The 21,596-nt window shown below is 36.7% G+C and overlaps 1 pseudogene; it reads left to right on the top strand.

Moving 5' to 3' along the window:
* Positions 1 to 21,596, top strand: part of LOC109919013 — a 55,826-nt pseudogene that overhangs the window by 26,318 nt on the left and 7,912 nt on the right.

Genomic DNA, 21,596 nt, shown 5'->3' with positions numbered 1-21,596 from the left:
TTCATCCAGCTCTACACCTTGTTATCTTTAATTCAGATACCAGCTTTTGAAGAACCATCTAACAGATTCTTAATAGAGTGTGTAGGACTCCCACATTAAACCAGGACTGGGAGTCAATATCTTTTAATGATTGTAAATGCTTTCACAAGATTTCCTGGAACAGTGTCTTTTGTAGAGATTATTGCAAAAATGTTACTGGAAAAGTTTGTTCAATTTTTTACAGGATGAACAAAGTAATACAATCTGATCAAGGTTTAAATCTAATGTCATAAATATTCAAAGAAACGATGACTAATTTTGGAATAAAACAATTTATATCTTCAGTTTATCACCCATAATCTCAAAAGTATTAGAAAGATGACATCAAACTTTGAATGCCAAGATTAGAACTTATTGTCAAGATTGTCTAAGGATTGGGTATATGAGAAAGCTTAATGATTAACGTGTCATATTTCTGGAACTATGATTTGTTTTAAAAAATGTGGGATGGACTCCCTGGAGTGATAATGGGAATTTGTTTCCATTGAGAAAATTTTACAAGTGAACAGAGTAAGTATTAAAGATGATTAGTTTGCTTTCAGTTAAAATAATCAGGAATTGATTTTTTTTGCTTACAGGCAAAACCTATAGCTTAGAAAGCTTTTGTGTTCAGTATAAAGAAGTCCTGCTTACAGTTAGATACATAAAACACTTCCTCCTGGAGAAAAGGAATAGTTCAGAAAAGTTAGGAAATAGATTTCTTCAGAGTAAGGGTTTTACCTGAAAGCTCCACACCAGAAGTATTTCAGTAAAGCCTTGACAGGGTTACTTGAAGCTAAGAAATTTTAAGGTCAAGTATGTGATTAATTAAGAAAAATGTTAACAAGCTCTAAAGACCAGGAACTGAAATAAACTGTTAAATCAAACCAATAGATGAGATAAGGGAGGAATTTCTCCCAGCTGTTTGCGTACTGTAAAGTGATGGTATGGTGGTAGGTGGGATTATATTTCTGTGTTTTGAAATCTTTCAAATTTGTTATATGTAAATTGTATGGTTTATTCTATTTAACTTAATTTCTTATGCATAATAAACTTCTGTTTTATTGTTAAATCCAAATCTATAGCATTGCATGTCTATATTTCAGTGAAAGATGTCTTGTTAAATAAAAATAATGATCTTTCAAGCCAGGTTTCAGTGTGAGATTTGATTTGTCCATTAATAAAATCAGCTGGGATCATTATACTATCTACATCCCTTTGCAGACTCTTTATCTCCTCTTGACAACTTGGTTTCCTACATACCTTAGTGTCATCAGCAAATTTAGTTATCATATATTTGGTTCCAGAATCAAAAGCTTGTTATATTTCATAAATAATTAACAATCCAGCACTGATCCCTGTAGAACTCCAGTTACAACTTGCCAATCCAAAAAAAAATCCATTTATCCCCACACTCTTGACCTATTTGCTACCTAATCCTTTAGTATGATGTTCCCCCTACATCATATGCTATTATCTTGAGCCACAGTCTTTGATGTGGCACATTATTAAATGCCTTTTTGAAATCCAAGTACATCAAATCTATCACTACATCAAAATACGCTAATAAATTAATTAATCCTTCTAGAAACTAAGGAATTTTAGAAGATTACACACAATGCATCTATTATCAGTGCCATCACTTCTTTTAAGACACTAGGGCTGTAGACTATACAGTTCTGGAAACTTGTCAGCCTTTAAGTTCAGTAATTTTCCTAGCAGCTTTTCCATGGTAAAGCTAATTATTTTAAGTTCAACCTTCTGTATCAGCTCTTGATTTTCTATTTTAGTTAAAGCCACACTTTAGGAAAAATATAATAAATTGGAGAGAGTGCAGAAAACGTTCATAAGAATATTTCCACAGATGAACAATCTAATTTAAGTAAATAATGAGCAGAATTTGAGACTTTATTCCTTAGTGAAGAGAAGTTTGGAGGATATTTGATTGAGGTATTCATGAGGAGTGTGGACAGAGTAGATAGGGATCAATTGATCCCACTGGTGGAATGAGAATAAAGGGGCACAAATTTAAGGTATTTGGCAAAAGAAGCAATGGTGACATGAAAAATAATGTGTATGGTAGTGAGGAGAAGCAGGGCAATGGCTCTAGGTACATTGCTCACTTGGAGAATGGTGCAGATGTAATAAATCAAATTTCCCTTCTTCTGAACTGTAACAATTCTGCGATTCTATATAACAATACTTGCTATTATAACAGGAAATGAGCCAGAATTACTGTAATTGGGCATGACACAAGTGCCCTGTTAGTTTTGTTCTATTTTGTGCACTTCAGCTCAAAAATGTTTTTGTCACCAATTTGCTTGAAGAGTGATCTATTACAAGAACATTAGAACATCTGTGCCCTGGTGAATAATAGGACAAATAGTGTATTTCCTTAAGTGGTGAGATTAAAGGATTAAGAAATTAACAGAGGGAAGACTGAGGGGATAGGTTACAGTGGAAAAGTTCAATTAGGTGCAGGAAGAGGAATGAAAAGAGGGTAAGAAAGATTGGATTAAGAGTGAGCAAAAATAGAGACAGAATGGAAAAGTAAGGAAAAAAATCAAACTTTTTTTTAGAAACCCAATAACAGTTCACAACCTGAAGAAATTTGATATGTTACTAGCTCACACTCTGAGTCAAAAGGAATTCTTCATTTATTAGAAAGGTGATTGGTAGAATCAATGTTTTGTTCATTATTAGGCTCAATACTCTGTATTGAGTTTAATGAACAAATAAAGTGCACAAATAATGCAGTAACCTGGGAGATGCCATTTTTACAAAGCTTGCAGCAAAACAATATATCTTCCAGTAAGTTTAGGCTTTTCCGAGTCCACATGTTGTTTCTCTCCTGCCCCAAGTTATTGGCCAATTTGCATATTAATAATGGCATCCATAATCCAATTGACATTATTTTCTCAGCAAATTCTGTGCCATTCTGCCATGATAATTTAGTAATAGTGCCTCTGAACATTAAAGTTTTAGACTCAGAACAATCACTAATCATTATGCCAATTTAAACACATTACCATTGTTGTTATGAAGAGATGAGTCCCAAACAGAAATTTTAAAAAAGGTTATATGGACTTATATATAAGACATATATCTATACACATATATCTTGAACGTTTAAATCAAAATGTAAAATACTTTGCTAAGGAAAAGGCACCGGTACAACAGCAACAGAATTGCAATGAGAAGGAATAAGAAGCTTGCTGGAGTCATTCAGTCTGGAGGACTTTTGGAAAAAGTCACACGTTCCAGTTTGTGGGTGGAATAAGAGGATTGGATCTGTGAACACAGTAAGGGAAAAATTGACTTGTCAGAAATGCTTACTTTGTCTTAAATAAAAACCAAAAGAACTGCAGATGCTGTAAATCAAGAACAAAAACAAAGTTGCTGGAAAAGCTCAGCAGGTCTGGCAGCATCTGTGAAGGAGAAAACAGAGTTAACGTTTCGGGTCCGGTGACCCTTCCTCAGAACTAATTTACTTTATTTTGCTTTGTAACTCCTCTCACCAAAGTGCATGAGCAGAAACCCTCAACGAAATACATCTTTACTACTTGGGGAGAATTCGTGAAGAGAATTTTCTCAGAAGCTAACGCATCATCTCCATTAAAGATATGTGAGTCAGCTGCAACTGTTCTGGAGAGACATCACAGTGTCAGACATAGAACACCATTTATCTTTTATTAAATGCTTAATCCTGTACTTTGAAGAGGTCTTTTTTTGTTTCTCTTCATACTTTGTTTTAGTTTCTTAGAAGGGTTACTTTTGTTCACTCAAGTGATGCAGGTGTTGCTGGCTCAGCCAACATTTATTGCCTATCCTAATTGCCCTGGAGAAGGTGTTGGTGAGCTATATTCGAGAACCACTGTATTCCTTGGAGTGTAGGAATGCCCACAGTGCAGTTAGGAAGATAGTTCCAGGATTGTAACTCAGCAACAGTGAAGGAATTGCAATATAGTTCCTGGTCAGGATGATTTCTGGCTTGGAGGGAAATTTGCAAATGGTGTACCCATGTCTTTCTCCTTCTCAGTGGTAGAAGTCTTGAGTTTGAAAGACGCTGTCAAAGGAACTTTGTTAGTTTACTGCAGTGCAACTTGTAGATGGTACACGCTGCTGCCACTGTGCTTTGGTGGTGGACACAGTGCATGGAATACCAATCAAGTAGGTTTCTTTGTCTTGGATGGTGCCAAGTTTCTTCAGTGCTGTTGGAGCTGCACTAATCCAGACAATTGGAGACACTCCTGACTTGTGTCTTTTAAGTGGTGGACAGGTACTGGGGAGACAAGAAGTGAGTTATTCTGCCACAGAATTCTGAGCCTATGAACTGCTCTCTCTTTTTAAATGGTCCAGTTAAGTTTCTGTTCAATGGTAAGATCTAGGATATTGTTAGTGTGAGATTCAATGATGGCAATGCCATTGAGCATCAGAGGGTAATGATTAAATTCTCTCTTGTTTGAAATGACCATCAACTGGAACTTGTATGGCTTGAACATTACTTGTCTCTTATTAGCTCAAGTCTGTTGTCCAGGTCTTGCTGCATTTGGACATGGTACCTTCGGTATCTAAGGAGTCATAAATGGTGCTGAATACTGTGCAATCATCAGTGATCATCCCCACTTCTGACCTTATATCACAGGGAATGCTATTTATATGTATATATATTATATGTTAGTAGTCCAAACTGTTTCTAATTAATCTTTACATCATTGTTTAAGTTTATATTTTGGTAAGGAATTAGTTATTTGTTGTTGGCTAAAGAATCCTGGCTTGACTTGTTCGTAATACTGAATCTGATTCGGTCTGAAACTTATACTTAGATAATTGCTCATATCAACAGCCTGGTTAACTTTAATATTTGTTGTGACCAATGAGAGGAGGAAAGAAAGAGTGAACCCCTCCAACCTCATTTGTAACAATTGTCTAATGTTTGATTAACTCAAAAGTTATCTATTAACGCTTTTTGATCAGAATACTTTAATGTCTCTTTGAATGCTGGAGCTAATCTTTGAACAGGATATTGCCTCATCATCCTACATGTCCTATCAGTTATTAACCAACAAAGTAGAACTTAAATGCACTTTCTGTGGAATGAAAACATCTGATGTTTCCAGCTTGAAATATCCTTTTGAAAATGGAACTAGTATTTTGCATTCTTAGATTTATTTATTAATTAATTGTTAAGTTTGTTAATGTTTAACTAAAATGATTTGATTTGTCATTTCAATTTTGAAGAGAAACATGCTCACGTGATTCTATTTAATACAAGAGATTGCAAATCTTTCACCAAACACACACCACTCCAGGATGTTACCGCAACATTACCTCTGGCCTAGTTGTAAAGAAACAAGGTAAGAACTGAGATAACTCTGAAGTCTGATAACTCTGAGATAACTCATATGATGGCACAACTCTTCATTATACTTTCTGGTAGATATCAATTTTCTGTTAATATTTTGCTGTATTTTCCTGATTTCATGCAAGGTCAGGTTTATTGTGCCAGCTTCCTTATTTACCTATATGCTTTAATGGAATTTTAAAAACAAGCTATGGACAGGAGGCTATTGTAATTGCGTACTAGATTTCATATTGTGTCTTTTGAGTATAATTTAAATATATCTTCTGGCTGTTTTCCCACCTCACTATTCAAAGGAAAAACTTGTGTTTATGTTGCACCCTTCACACCTCTGGGCATCCTAAAGTAGTTTGCAACTAAATGAAACACCTTTGAAAAATTATCATTATTGCAATGGAAGAAATGTAGCAGCCAGGGATGAGGGCCTTTTTTAAGTTTCTACAGAATCACATTTCCCATCCAATTATTCTTATCACCTTGCTCCATTATTTAGATTTGGGTCACAGAAAACCAAACAAGCCAGTGGAGGTCTATCTCCACTCCTTGACCACTAACTTTCTAGGCTCTAACTTCATTTGAGTTTTTGGTCCTGATTCCTCTTGTGCAACCCCACAAGAGATTGACTAACAGCTTTAAGTCACTGAACTTGCTTTTCAAGTGTGCATTAGGTGAAAGAACAACTCTCATTTATATGTCAAAATGTTGTTTAAAATATCTAATGTATTGGATCTTCTTTACATTTAATTTGCTCAGACTATCTCACATTGTTGTAAATGACATATCATCCTCCATGACTTTTATCAGTAACAGAATTCTTTTTTGACAGTTAAAAATAATGGTGACAAAATAATTCAGAATTCCTCAAGGAGAAATAGATAGCTGCAATGTCCTTCCTTTGCTCTCAAGTTATTAAATTATCACAATCTTCTAGGTTTTACTGTTTTACATGGGGATTAATTTTTTATAACTTATTTTGAAACACATCACCACTCATTGGTATAAAAGGTCTTTGCTAACATTAAATGTGACTACTTTAAAGTATCAATTAATCATTTAAACATATTGTAAAATGTTCTGTTTACTGTTACATGCTGTCAGTTGCATTCTGACTGCAATCTGATTGTGTTGTAATGTTTACAATAGGTATTTGCAAATTCCATGTGACAATATGCCTGTCATTAACTCCTGTTAGCTGGTTGTTCTGATTTAAAACGGCTAATCACCGCTTGCTTTCATTTCAACTCTGAGACTGTAAACAAATCTGAATGTCCTACGATGACATATCAAATAGAACAGACAGGTGGGGGATGTGGGGCAGGGTAGAGTTTCACATAATTCAAGTTCATGGTGGGATAGGGTGGCAAGACAGTTGAGATAAGGTGGAAATTGTCTGGAAGAGGTGTAGCTGGAGCTTAGTGAGTTAAGTATGGAGTAGGTTGATGATTACACAGGTGTTAGACTACGTATTTAATAGTCTAAATTTTTCTGAGTGACTTTTTAACTTAAATTAATTAGAATGGTTCATATTCTCTAATTTAAATGGAGAGTTCTGGGTCTAGAGGAATTGCCTAGTGAAATCTTCAACTTGCGAGGTAATTCCTTTGGACTGTGATATAATGGGGATTCTGCAGACATCTCCTGTGTAATTTTCATCTACGCTGGAAAAACGGCTCTATCGGTAATGGAAAGCGTGGATCACAGTGTTTGACTCCTAACTCATTGCTGAAATGGCCTAGCAAAAAGCCACTTATTTGTGGGAGATTAGCGAAGCCAACAACTTCTTTTTCATTCATTCACAAGATGTGGGTGTATACTTTTTGCCTTCCTGATTACTTGCTGCACCCGTGTGCTAGCTTTTTGCATTTCTTGTACAAGTTACCCTAAATCCCTTTGTGTTGCAGCTTTCTGCAGCTTTGCTCCATGTTTATTCCCCACAGGCAACTTAATCAAAGTATATAAGATTCTGAGGGTCTTGACAGGGTGGACATGGGAAGGATGTTTCCTCTCGTGGGAGAATCTAGAACTAAGGGTCACTTCTTTCAAAAAAAGTTGAAGATAGAGATGAGGAGAATTTATTTCTCTCAGAAGGAATTCTCTTTGGAATTCTCTTCCTAAAAAGGCCACACAAGTATAGTGCCTAAATATTTTTAAGGCAAGGTCAGATGGATTCTTGACAAGCAACGGAGTGAAATGCTATTGAGGGTAGGTGGGCTTGTGAATATAAGATCAGATATAGTATTATTGAATGGCAGTGCAGGTTTGAGGGGCCTAGAGGCCTACTCTTGCTCCTAATGCATATTTGGCATGACCAACTGGAGTACAAATGAATGCAGAATCAATCAATATTTTTTGGTTGGGTGTGGGGCAGTGGGGCAGGCTGGATAAGCGTATGGGGAGAAGGAAATCGGGGTTACAATGGCAGCTTTAAATGCAGAAAGGTGGCAGGAGGATTGAGTGAAGTGTAAATGCTGACATGGGCTGCCTGTCAAATTTCCTGTCCCTGTGCCTTGTATCCTATGTCATCTTTGGTAATTTTCTGAAATGGGCAGGAACTTTAACAGGGATAGTAGGAACTGCAAATGCTGGAGAATCCGAGACAACAAGGTGCAGGGCTGGATGAACACAGCAGGCCAAGCAGCATCATAGGAGCAGAGAGGCTTTAACATACTGGTGTCAGCTTCCACATTGGTTTCTAGATGCTGTTCCTGACCAATAGTGTTCAGCAAGCCAGAGAAGGTGACTGGACAGTGATTGCATTTGTTTCCCCATTGAAGAATGTTAAAGTAATTACAAAACTTGCTTAAAGCACTTTGGAAGGGGAGGGGAAGATTTAGAAGGGGTGTATGCATTTCAGAACAGTGCATTCATTTCATAAAAGATGTGGACTAGCAGGGACAGAGGGCCTTGGGTCTTTCCTCCAGTAGTGGATTCTTCACTTGCAACAATTGCAAACATGTCACCATTAAGACAGCAAGGGACAGTCTGTAAGGTCTATCAGCTGGAGTAATTTTTGTTTCAAAATCTGACCCCTAGTTCTAGATTCTTCCATAAGAGGAAACATCCTTTCCAAATCCACCCTGTCAAGACCCCTCTGGATCTTATATACTACAATACAATCTCAACCTGTGAAAATGGACACCAAACCTTAAGTAAAGAAGTTTCTTCTGAATTTTCTATTAGTTTTTTTTTCAGTGAATGATAATTATTTGCAACATTTGGTTTAGACAGGCCACACTGGACACATTTTTTTTTTGTTTTTAGTCTGTTAAATACTTCCAGTGGTGACCCTGTAAATAAGTGCTAGTAAACTATTTGAGCATGAAGGATGCAGACCTGGTTTAAGTTGGTTTAAGTTAGACCAGTTTACTGATGAGTGCTATTTTATATTGTATATATTTTACATTTATCACTGATCTAGAAATTTTAAAATAATTAATATGCCTCAATCAGGTCCAGGAAATCTAATGGTCTTTTCCCTTCCTTGTTGAGATCAACTGCAGGACATGGCTCCTGAGATTTTCATTTACATGATATGAATCAGGGGTGAATTCAAGATGCTTGTAAATAATATGGGCTTACTTATACAGCAGCAGTGTTAGGTTCTTTCTCTGAAGACAAGACTTAGTGCCGTTCACACTTCAGGCAATGTTCATTAGTGTATAGACCAGTGGTTGGTGTCACAGTGCAGTAAAAGTTCCACACTGAAAAGATTCCAAAGTCAAATATTTGATTTGTAATAATTGACCAGGAGTCATGGCTAATTAATAATTTTCTGCAATCTTTAGCTCCTAACTGAAGTTTCTTCGAGACTGCATAACTTACTTGATTGTAGCATCAACGAGCAAAACTTACAAGTCATGAATGAAATTTGATTAACTTGGGCTTGGGCATAATATCCTCACTGTCATTATAGGTAATATATTCTAGTTAAAATCAGGATATTTAAGAGTAAAGTGAAATTGCTTCTGAAGATATGTTTGGCCTTTGAAAAGTGTTTTTTTTTTCCATTAGGAAACTAAACCTGCTAGAAATTAAAACACAAACAAATGAAAGTCGTTATTTGTTTCCTTCGTGTTAGGAGACTGTTAAGCACCAGGCTGCCAGCATCTAAAGGGAAAACATGTTTTTATATGCCACTTTTCAAAACCTTGTGCTGCCTCAAAGGACTTATCAGACAAATAGGTCCATGTTGTTCATGGCATGAAAGAAAGAGATCATTTGGCCCATCATGTCTGTGGTGATTCTTTGAAAGAGTTACCCAGTTCAGCTCACTCACCTGCTTATTACTATGTAGCCCTGCAATTTAATCTCCTTAATATGCATCTCTAACTCCCTTTTAAAAATTATTATTGAATCTGTTTCCACCACCCTGTTGAGCAGTGTATTCCAGATGTATTTCCTTTCCTCATATCGTCTTTTGTTCTTTCATTCTTTACCTTACATTTACATCATATGTTGACGGATCCTTTTGACACTGAAATTATTTTCTCCTTTTTAAGCCTTTCAATACCCTGCATGATCTATTACATCACAATCAAATTTCCTTTTAACCCCTCAGTCTTTTTACATTACTAAAGTCCCTCATCTCTGGTAACATTCTAGTATATCACTTCTGTATTGTCTCCAATGTCTTTACATTCTTCCAAAATTATGAAATTGAACACAATACTCCATTCCAAATCTTAACAACTCTCTGAGTAAAGAAGATTTTCCTTATCTCACACTTAGCTCCCTTGCTGAAAATTTTGAAATTGTAACTCCTTTTTTGTTTCAAAATGTGACCCCTAGTTCTAGATTTTCCCGTAAGAGGAAACATCCTTTCCAAATCCACCCTGTCAAGACGCTCAGGATCTTATATATGACAACACAATCTCAACCTGTCAAAATGGACACCAGAGATTTATGAAAAGATTATAAAATCCTTGCTTCTGATTTCTTATGGCTGTACTGAATTAGCAAAGGATCCCAAATCCCCTTCAAATAACATTCTAAATTTATACTGCACATTCAAAGACTTGTGAACATCCATCCCAAGGGATCTTTGTTTCTGCACTCATGTTGTAATGGTGCCATTTACTTCATATTAATGTGGTTGAGCTATGAATGTTGGTTAAGTTCTGAGGCGAGCTCCATTGGTCTTATACAAAATAGATCTTTAACATCAGCTTGAAAGGATGAATGGAACTTCAGTTCAATAGGTCAAAAAAAGTTTCAAAATTTGATGAGTGGAAAGTTTCAAGGAGTGATTACAATGCCAAAATAAAGATTGGGAATGAAAATTAAAATGTAGAAGTCAATATTTGTAAGGACTGTCAATATCTCTCTAATGTTGGGTTGCAAGTTTCAAACTGTTGGGTAACATCACTTCCTGTGATAAGAGGAACATGAAAGAATACCTTTTGTATTGAAGAAATATGACACAAGTCATTGCACTTTATTTAGTTTTGCATATAGAGTGAATTTTCACACATTGCTAATTCAGAAAAGCAGAAATAGTGACATTATCACATTATTGATGAATTCCTAATTCAACTCCCTTATCACTTATTTACCATTTCAGCCCACCTATATAATATTCCTATCTGGGTTGGATGAGAGAGGCAAAGACAGTACTGTTAAGCTAGGCTAGTCATACATCATTTATGGCAGGTAGTACTGGTGTCATTTTAAATGACAAATTTAATTTGAGAAATTAAATAATAAAGTTTTGAATGTTTAGTTTCAAAGTTTGAAATAACATCCTGTTATAGGTAAAAGCTTTTGTTACAGCTCCTGTGCTAACTGAATCAGCGAGCAAACTCCATACAAAGCTGACCTTATTTCACTTTCATCCTTCAGATTCGACCAAACCAACGACAACAGAAAGGTAAAAGGTCTGAACAATCAATATCTGGGCCATTCAAAGGACAACCATCACAAGAATTATTCAGTGACTTTTTTTAATTATTCTTTCGCAGAATGTGGGCATTGCTGGCTGAGCCAGCAGCGATTGCCTGTGCTTAAATGTCCTTGAGAAGATGAATTGCCTTCTTGAACCACTACCATCTATGTGGAATAGGGGCATCTTCAGTATTATTAGAAGAGATTTCCAAGATTTTCATCCAGAGTCAGCATAGGAACAGTAAAATGGTTCAAGTCAGGACGGTATGTGGCACTAAGGAGAAGTTGCATGATATTTTCCTCATATTGAGTCTTATCTAAATATAAAGTACAGTGAACTCCGTTTTTACTCTGTGGCATTTATGTCTGTTCCAACTTAAGGTAAAGATCAATATATGTTTTCACTGCTCGAAGCCAATCCAACATGAATCTCATTATTTTTTGTGGGACAGGATTTTAGGAACTCTCCAGTGTGTATAAGAAAGCTGATGAAACCTGAAAATACCAGCAGCAGCCAGCATGCTAGTTTCCTGAACTCGATCCTTTCTGATCATCTTTGTTGAAATGGGTTTCAGGCAGCAGGGCTATCTCCCCGTCATCCCGCCCCATATTTAGGCTGGTTAAGTATTTGTTTAAGGCCCAGAACTCTTGAGTCAGCTTTCAGTTTCTGACACCTGCAGGGGAGGGAGGTTGTTTAACTGCCCGCAGATGGCCTCCTGAGTGAAGGGTAAGTGAAGAGTTAGTGAGACCTGCTCTAAATTCCACCAAAAACCCAGAACCTTACCTGCCTAAAGGTTAAATCTGGGACTGCAGGTGGTCCATATTGACCTTGTAGCTGTGGTCACATTTTTTACTTACTTTTGAAAATTCTTCGGTGCACACCTTCCTCTTGAGGGTGTCTTTGTGGTTTCACAACTATCTAGTAGTGCTTATTTCTCCCAATGGGGCTGTACATTACTCCACTTCAAGACTTCAGTTGGGCCTTCTGCCTGAGGAGGTTTCCCACTATCTTTAATGGGAGGGAGATCAGGTTTAAAACCCTCATTTGGGCTCAAACCAAAGAATCTTCTAAGTTGATGATTCCATCTATAATGTCACCAAACTCATCTATGGCAATAAACCTATTTGTATTAATTGGTTTTGTTCATTTCAATAAAGTTTAAATTTTAGGAAAACTGAGTAAAATACAGATAGCATCAGATCTAATCTTTGAGAATTATAGGCATTGTATTTTTGAAAAATTAACGGCTACTAGCAAAGGAAAGTTATATATTAAATATTTATAAGATAATCACACAATAAAATTAATAACTAACGCTTCTAAAATATTTCTTATGTTTTGCTCCAGGAATTGCAAACCAGTTCTAAAACGAATTTCCACAATGATCGGCACTGTCCAGTTTGTCTCCAGGTGCCCACATTTCCTGTGGAAACTAACTGTGGCCACTTATTTTGTGGTAGGTTTGACCAAGTGAAGGTGCTTACACTGCTTTGTACTGAAATGTACTTCGTAAGGGTAAGATTCTTTCATTCTTCCCTAATTAGATCTACTAATGGTTCACACAAATCTGATCGAGTAGGTATTCAATCATAGTGCCTGTCTCTTGCAATGTCTTTTTGAAATTAAAATGCTTGACATTCATTTGGTGTTTTCTCAAAAATATGAAGCCAAATTCAACCATCCTGAGCTCTTTGCTCATTTGTGATCTGAAATGATTTAAGACAACTAATGCATTCCCTCCCTTAGTGTGTAAATTCACTGTGGTGCACTACAATGCCTACCAATGGAAACACATATGTTTGAATATTGGCTAAGGCGAGATTGGGTTATTCTTGTCTCCTCTTGCCCCAACTTTAATCAGCATAGTAACATTCACTGTCTCTGTTTATATATCAAGAATGGGCACATGAGTACTTAACACAGCATGAGTAATAAAAGTTGGAAAAATATTATCTTCACTTACTTCAATTCCTGAAGAGACTAGGGCACATATTGATAATATTTCCATTAGCATCAACAATGCTCCGATACTTTAATCAAATTGTTACTGTTTAAAACATAGAAACATGGAAAATAGAAGCAGAAGTAGGTTGTTCAGCCCTTCAAGTCTGCTCCACCATTCATTATGATCATGGCTGATTGAAGACTGATAAATCCCCAGGGCTTGACAATTAACATCCCAAAGCATTAAAGTACTTTGGGGATTTTTCTGCCTGCAATCCCATCAAATTCCACAACATCATTTCCCTACTCATACTGATTTCCTTCAGTTCCTCCCTCTCACTAAACATTGTGTTCCCCCACATTTCTGGTATGTTATTTGTGTCCTCCTTTGTGATTACAGAACCAAAATACATGTTTAGTTCATTAGCCACTTATATATCCCCCATTATGAATTCCTGTTTCTGGCTGTAAGCTTTTACAGCTCATTTTTATGTCCACCACAAGCTTAGTCTTGCATTCCAAACTTCTCACACACTTTGGATGAGATTATATGGTGATCATCAGCAGCCTATTCAACTATTGGAAAAATAGAGCATATTTTCATAATCACTTCCAAATTATTCATTCAAATGAGAACCACTACCTCAATATAGCATGGCTGTGAATTCTAGAGTTTTTGTTTGTCTCCATTCCCCAGATCCAGATTGTTGGATGCATTGGCAAATGGAACCTGGAATTTCAAAATGGTCCTTTTTTCAGTTTTAATTTCAATGTATTGTGCTGTGTTTGAAAATACAAGTTCTGAATACACTGCAATGGTCATGTTTCACAATAAAAAAAACTGCAGCTCAGCAAGCCTATCAGATTTAATATTTTTCTGATACAACAGAAATATATGGCTGCACAAGGTTATATCTTAAATTAAATGTTGATATGTTGATATGTTGGCTATGTTAATAGGGTTAGTTGAAGCAGGATTCGAGGAGTCTTCTGTGAAGCATAAATGCTGGCATAGACCCAGTTGGGCTAAAGATCAGTTTCTATATATTTTTCATTTTTCTTCATGGGATGTGGACCTTGTTGATTCAGCCAAAATTGCTGCCCATCTGTATTTGCTCTGGAGAAGATAGTGGTGAACTGGCTCCACTGTAGATACACATACAGTGCAGTTAGGATCGTAGTTCCGGGATTCTGACCAGGCAACACTGAAGGAATGGCAAAAAAGCTCTAAGCTAGGATGGTGAGTGGCTTGGAGGGAAACATCAAAGTGGTGGTGTTTCCATGTATCTGCTGTTCTAGTCATTCTGGATAGAAGAAGCTGCAGGTTTGGAAGTGGCAGTTAAAGGAGCTTGCCAAGTTGCTGCATTGCATCTTGAAGATAGTTCACACTGCTGCCATTGTGTGCTGGTGGTGGACAGCATGCCAATCAAACAGGCTATTTTGTCCTGGATTGTGTTGAGTTTATTAAGCATTGTTGGAGCTGCACTCATCCACGCGAACGAAGAGCATTTGATCAGATACATGCCTTCTGTCTTTTAGATGGTGGAGTGGTTTTCAGGAGCCAGGAGGTGAGTTACTCAACATAGAATTATCAAGTTCTACCTGTTCTTGCAGCTGCTGTATTTATGTGGCTGATCCAGTTCAGTTTATGGTCAATGGTGATCCTTAGGATATTCATGGTGGGGGAATTTAGCGAAGGTAATGCCATTGACTAGGAGATGGTTCGATTGCTGACACGTGTCTGGCATGAATATTATTTGTCATTTATTGTCATTTATAAGCCCAAGACTGAAAGTTGTTCATTTCCTGCTTCATACAGGCACAGATAGCTGCTTTAGCAGTGGCTTGTATTTTACACAAAATACAGATGGCTGCAGTGGCTGAAGAGTTCAGAATGGTGCTGAATACTGTGCAATCATTCGTGATGATCATGCCCCACTTCTCACCTTGCTACCTCATGTGCTTATTTGTTTAATTGTTTATCATTACTCTTGATTAGATGGACAGGGCTGCAGATCTTAGATCTGATCCACTGGTTCTGTATTTGTTTTGCTATGTCTATTGCATGTGTCATTGTGGTTTAACCTGAATATGGTCCGTGTTGTAGCTTTATCAAATTTTATCTATGTCTGTTGTTTCTCCTGGATTGCTCTCCTGCACTCTTTTTTAAAGCAGGGTTGATCCCCTGACAGTAATGATAGAGTGAGACATATGCAGCAGTATGTGCTTACAGATTTGACCAATACAATTCTACTGATGGTAGGCCTCAGTAACTCATGAATGCATAATTTTGAATTGCTAGATCCGTTCTGAATCTATATTATTTAGCATGGTTTAAGACCACACAACATGATGATAGGCATCTTCAGTGAATCTATGAGCAGCAAACATAGGAAACAAACAGTCTGCTATTGAGCAGCACCTCAGAGACACTGTACATTCAGCATATAGTGGTGACTTTTCTCCCATTGTTCACCTCATGATTGAATTTTCCTGGGCAAGTGGATGGCTTTGGGGATGAATTCATCTCCTGCGCCTGTTCAATTTGAGCCCTGTATGGTATATTATTTACAAGGTATAATTTGGTAAATATGAACATACCAAACTGTTACTTAACTCATCTGATAAACTCACTTTTTGCACAGGTACTTAGATGTTAGGGAGGACGATTTTGCAGGGTGGATTGATCAATCTATGCCTTGGATGTTTTTCCATTGCTTAGATCAACGTGGGTATTCTGTCTGGTTTTATTCTTATTTGACTTTTCTGCACAGTTTAATACGACCAAGTGGCTTGCTCAGCCATTTCCGTTAGCAGTTAAGAACCAACCATATTCTATACAATTCTATATCATCCATTGAGCCTGCAACAACATATACAATGAACCAAATGCATTTGTGCATTTCTGCTGAAAATAATCAACCTTTTTCTGTAGTCCAGGTAAAAACAATAACTGTTTGTACTTAAATTGAATGTAATTTCAGCTGTGCTATTAATAGTTACTTTCCGGTTAGTAAAACTGCAGCATGCATTTTAAAATAGATATATTAGAAGTTAACATAAGATTGTAATTTAGGTCAAGAAACCTTAATCAATCATTTTGGTTTGAGTCTTTTGACTTCTACTGTCATCTGAACTCGGAGAAAATCACAGTTTTATTACCTACTGCTGCTCATCAACAACTCTCACAACATCCACAATTGTGTGCAATTCACTGATGCCAGATGGATTAATTTTCTTTTTAAGGGTGATAATGGAGAAATTTTATTTAAAGAAGGAAGCCCCCACAATGTAAAGTTTTCAGAGCTGTGACATAGAACAGGATTTTTATATATTCATTATGACAAAACTTTTTTACAGATACCTTAAATATCACTGTACATTCACAATTCATTACAGTACCTGTCTGAGACATAGAAAATAAGTACTTGTTTAATTAAGTGGTCAGAAAACAGAATAAAGGCATCATGGAGAGATTTGTACAAAACTTTTGCAGCAACTGACCATTTTCCCATTCTCCACTGAAGACAATAATTTTAAATATTTTTGAATATTTTCAAAAATATCCACTCTTAAATATTATGTCAATCAATTTTTGAAGAATTTGGCATCTTAAATCATTTTACATAGGAATTATTCCAGAACACTTTGTGTGTGCAAATAAACTCACCTCCTCCCCCTGCTGGCAAAGGCTATTATTTTCTCTTCTTAATAATGGAACAGCATCGTTCACATTTACGAAATTGACAGCAAAATTATCAGTCAAGGAGATAGCATATCTAAAAAAAAGATATGGTTCCAATTGGCCTTTGTGACAAACAAATGTTTTAAAATATCATTATTCACAAAAATCACATTACTAAGTCACACTGTTTAATTATGAGCTATGTCTGATTATTTTTTTTAAATGGCATACCTGGGCACTCTGCAGTGTTAAAATATTACTTCTGTTGTTCTAAGTAAATGAAACAACAGAATTCATGCTAATAACTTTCAGCAGAATGATACAGGTAAACAATCAGAATCAGCTTATTATCAACTCATCATATCGATGTTTTCACATAAATTGCTGTTTGCACCACATTAAAACAAATGTTAAGTCATCTGAAATGAATTATACTGCTGCGGAATATATCAGCTTAGTGCTTATGATCTTAGGCTGGTAATATATCAGTCATTAGTTCAAATCACATGATTAATTTCATTTAGTCAATTTTAGGAAAATTGATTTGGAAAGCTGCTGGATTATCAGAAAAGCCCAACTTGTTTATTAGGGAAAGGGACTTGTCATTCTCTCTTCAATCTAGTCTACATTTGATTTTAGTCCATCTTAAATTCCTGACCAATCATAAGAATTGGTATTACATGCAGCAATATTCATATCTGCATTAGAGGAAAAAATGCAGGTCTCAGCCAATAGATCTGGCTTATTGATTGCACTTCTTATATTACTCAACAACAGATATATATGCCTAATTCCAGAACCTATAAGTTTAATTTGCAGGGCAAACGTAACTTTTCTGGTGCTCCAATTGAATTCTCAGGCATTGTTAACATCTGGCATATAACTTGTTATGATAATGGCAAATGTAGATGATCAAGTTTTAACTTCCATCATCTTTTTTTGAAAGAAATAAAAGTATTTGTTGCCAATGACTGAGAAGGGGTTAAAAGGGGGGGAACCAAACCATCCTTTCTCACCTGGTTGTGACAAGCTAAATAACAGCAATAGTACCATCTACTAGCTTGTTGTTATTTTATTTGTTCATGCGATGTACGCCTCCTCAGTAGGTCCATTATTTATTGCCAACCTATAATTCCCTTGTCTAGGTGGCGAGCCATATTGTTCCACTGCAGTCCATATAGTACACCTACACCTCACAGAGGTTTAAGTAGTTTCATAAAATTACAGTAAAGGATCAGCAAAATAATTCAGGATGATGTGTGACTTTGAAGGAAGCTTGCAAGTGTTGATGTTCCCATGTGTCTGATGTCCTTGCTCTTCTCACTGGTGGCGTTTATAGGTTTGAAAGATACTGTTGGAGGACACTTGGTGAATTTCTGGAGTACATCCTCTAAATGGTACACTTGCCTACTACTGTGTATCAGTTTTTGTGGAATTAGATGTTGCAAGTGGTGAATGGAATGTAGATCAAGCAGGCCATTGAGCTTGATGCTGAGCTTCTTGAGTGTTGTTTGAGCTGCACTTAACCAGGCAATTGGGATGTAATACATCACACTCCTGACTTGTACCTGACACATGCTGCGCAGATTTCAGGAGACATGAGGTGAGTTATTTACCACAGATCTGCTTTGTATTCATAGGTATTTAAATAACTAATTCACTTAAGTTTATAGTTAATGATTATCCCCAGGTTGTTGATGGTGTGGAATTCAGTAATCTTTATGCTGTTAAATATCAAAGGAGGTGTTGTTAGAGATGGTCATTTCTTGTCTTATGATCCCCATAGAAATAACTTGTAGAAAGAATTTCAAACTTCCAGTTAACAGCTGAAGAAATGACTTGATAAGGTGTCATATTTTAAGACAATCACTGTAACAGATAACGACCAACTCTGTTAAGTAAACATTACCTTTATGGGCAACTTATACTCAAAACCCTGGAATGAAATACACCGTGGCTTATTCTTGGCCCAAACAAAGAACAATACTTTACACCTTACCTCACACTTTCATTTTTACAGACATTTAGTTTTCTCTGAATCAATCCAAAGTGATTCTTAACTCCTGTGGCTTTATTCCTGCACTGATTTCTTAGCTTAGTTAAAATGTCATCTTAGAATTGTCTTTCACAGTCAGGTTTTCTTTACACTGAGACTCTTACTGTAGTCTAAGCTAGGTGATTCTTAATTCCCCATGTTTTAATTCCCCATGAATTTGGTCTGTTCAATCTGAGTGAGAAGATCTACTGCTGCTCCTGCATGTGGATTATAGATACTGTTCCGGACTTTATCCGCTCTCCTACTCTCTCAGTGAGCAGACTAAAAACTCTGTGATATTTTTGGAAAGTCTGCAACTTAATCTTTTTAATGACCTCCTCTGTAGCTTTCACTGTGACAATGTATCAAGTTAGTTGTTAGTGATTAGTTATTATTATACACTATCATGAGTTATCCTTGAGAACCCAACTTTCATCTTAAAAATACGTGGACAGTTTCAAGCACGGTTGTTCACAATTTGACATATTTAACATTTCTCTGGAACTTTGGAGATTCTCAAACCTCACAGTTAACATGCAGGTTACTACTGCGGCCTCCAAAAGTAAATATCTTGCATCTTTTATATTCTTCTAATGTTCACACCACATAAAGTTACTGTCAGCAGACTTCAGAACAGCTCACATTACATCCTTAATTTCACCTGAAATTTCCACAAAACATGATAATCCTATAAACTTCATAACTATACACCTGCTAGTTGTGTGGCGCAAACGTTACTTGCTACTTATCACCCCAAACTGATCTTGCTGCAATGGGCCATATTTTATTCCATTCAAAGCATATTTCAGCCTACCTCCTGAAATATACAATTAACTTTGTGCATCTGGAACCATGTTGCATTGATAGAAAACTTAAATATTATTTTGTGCCAGTTTTTGCCAAATTCTTCATGAATTTTATGCTGTTGTCCCAAACCTCCCTGCAACTAGGTTGAAATTGTCCAAACATATCCCATCAGCCTGACTTGGTTTTGCACTAGGTTCTATAATAAATAAATAGGAGCAGAAATAGAATAAATGGCCTATTGATCATGCTCCACCATTCAAAATGATCATGGCTGATCTTGTACTTCAACATCCACTTTTCCTGCTCTCTCTTCATGTCATGTTGATTCCCAGAGACCAGTAATCTTAAATATATTATGCAACGGAAAATACACGCTTTCTGGGGTAACAACTTGATTGAAGCATTTTCTCGTCATCTTAATCCTAAATGATCGGCCCCTTATCCTGAGAATATGACCCCATGTTTTACATTCCTCGACCAGCAGAAAAAATGTCTCGATGCCCAGAATCTTGCATGTTTCAATAAGATGGCCTCTCATTCTTCTAAACTCTGGAGAATATTAACCCATTTTTAAAACTGAAGTGGTAGTATCCCGGCATGTGGTTATTTGAGTTATTTTGTTTTATTTCTGATCTTTACTAACAGGTCCATGTTTGATTGCATGCTGGGGACATGGTTCTTGGTTAGGAGCTGTGAGTTGTCCTCTATGCAGACAAAAGGTATGTTTCAGTGGATTTCCATTGCAAGAAAATATGAATGGACCTCAGTCTAATACATATAACTTAAATGTAAAATGTTGTTTAAATTGGAATTGAGTGTAAATGCACATGTGCCCAATATGAGGGATCAGGATGTGGGAAGATGGTCTTGTGGTTTCTCCCACCCTTGGGAAATTTGATATTTTCCATGTAATCAAGAACATTTGTAGAGACAAAGAGAGAAATGGAAGGCAACATTTCAATGCAATTGATGGATTATATTATTGTCATTGGTTGATATTATTAAAAATATGGTGAGTTAAAATCTACCAGTGTTTGAACCTGGGGCCCTAGGCTACCCTTAAACAGGAACTTGGCTTGCATCTAAATAACTTGAATGGGCTGCTACTTTCATTCACACCGTCGTCAGAACCAAAGGATCAAAGTGAATGTACTACAAATAAGCTTAAAATCCATTGTGTTTATAAAGAATGGAATGAGTTCCCAGTGTGACTAATTAAGAAGAATTTTCTCTGGCAAGTGGAAACAGGTTTGTGTGCATGATGGGAGTCAAAATGTCCTAAAATCATCGTCCTGCCAACTTCTATGTTTTTCTGGAGTTGGATTGAAGTCAAACAGGGAACCCCTTTTGATCTCCAGGGAACCAATTAAGATGCTCCAAAAAAAATCTAGTCCTTTTTTTGACCCTTAATTATGGATTTCACAGCCAGGGCCCCTGTTTCCCAAACTTACAGCAACTCACTAGGGTCACTCAAGCTAGGGTATAATGGCAAGGGCTTCTTCAGTGAAACTGGCAAGCTGGAAAAGCATTGGGAAGTTACACTAAAGAGTTCCTGCCATGCCCAGGTGAGAGATTGTTGGTTAAAGGATTTTATCACTTGGAGAGGATTATTACAGATTATCAAGTAGATGCCAAACTTCATGGTAGGCACTTCAACTGTCTAGCACTTCACTGACTTTCAGATGCCTTTCCCTGCTGCCAACTCTCATCAAAGAATGGGAGCATCTTATGTCATTTCACCTTCTACCACTACTGAAAGGCAGGGACGAAAGCAAAAGCAGTATCACCATTCAATATCAGTAGCAACACTAGGCAGCTACTTATCAGCTATATTCTCTTCCAAACGGTGGCTATTCAGATCATG

This window comes from Rhincodon typus, chromosome 10 (assembly GCF_021869965.1).
Source record: "Rhincodon typus isolate 14 chromosome 10, sRhiTyp1.1, whole genome shotgun sequence".
Lineage (NCBI taxonomy): Eukaryota > Metazoa > Chordata > Chondrichthyes > Orectolobiformes > Rhincodontidae > Rhincodon > Rhincodon typus.
This window is presented reverse-complemented; position numbering and strand designations above follow the sequence as displayed.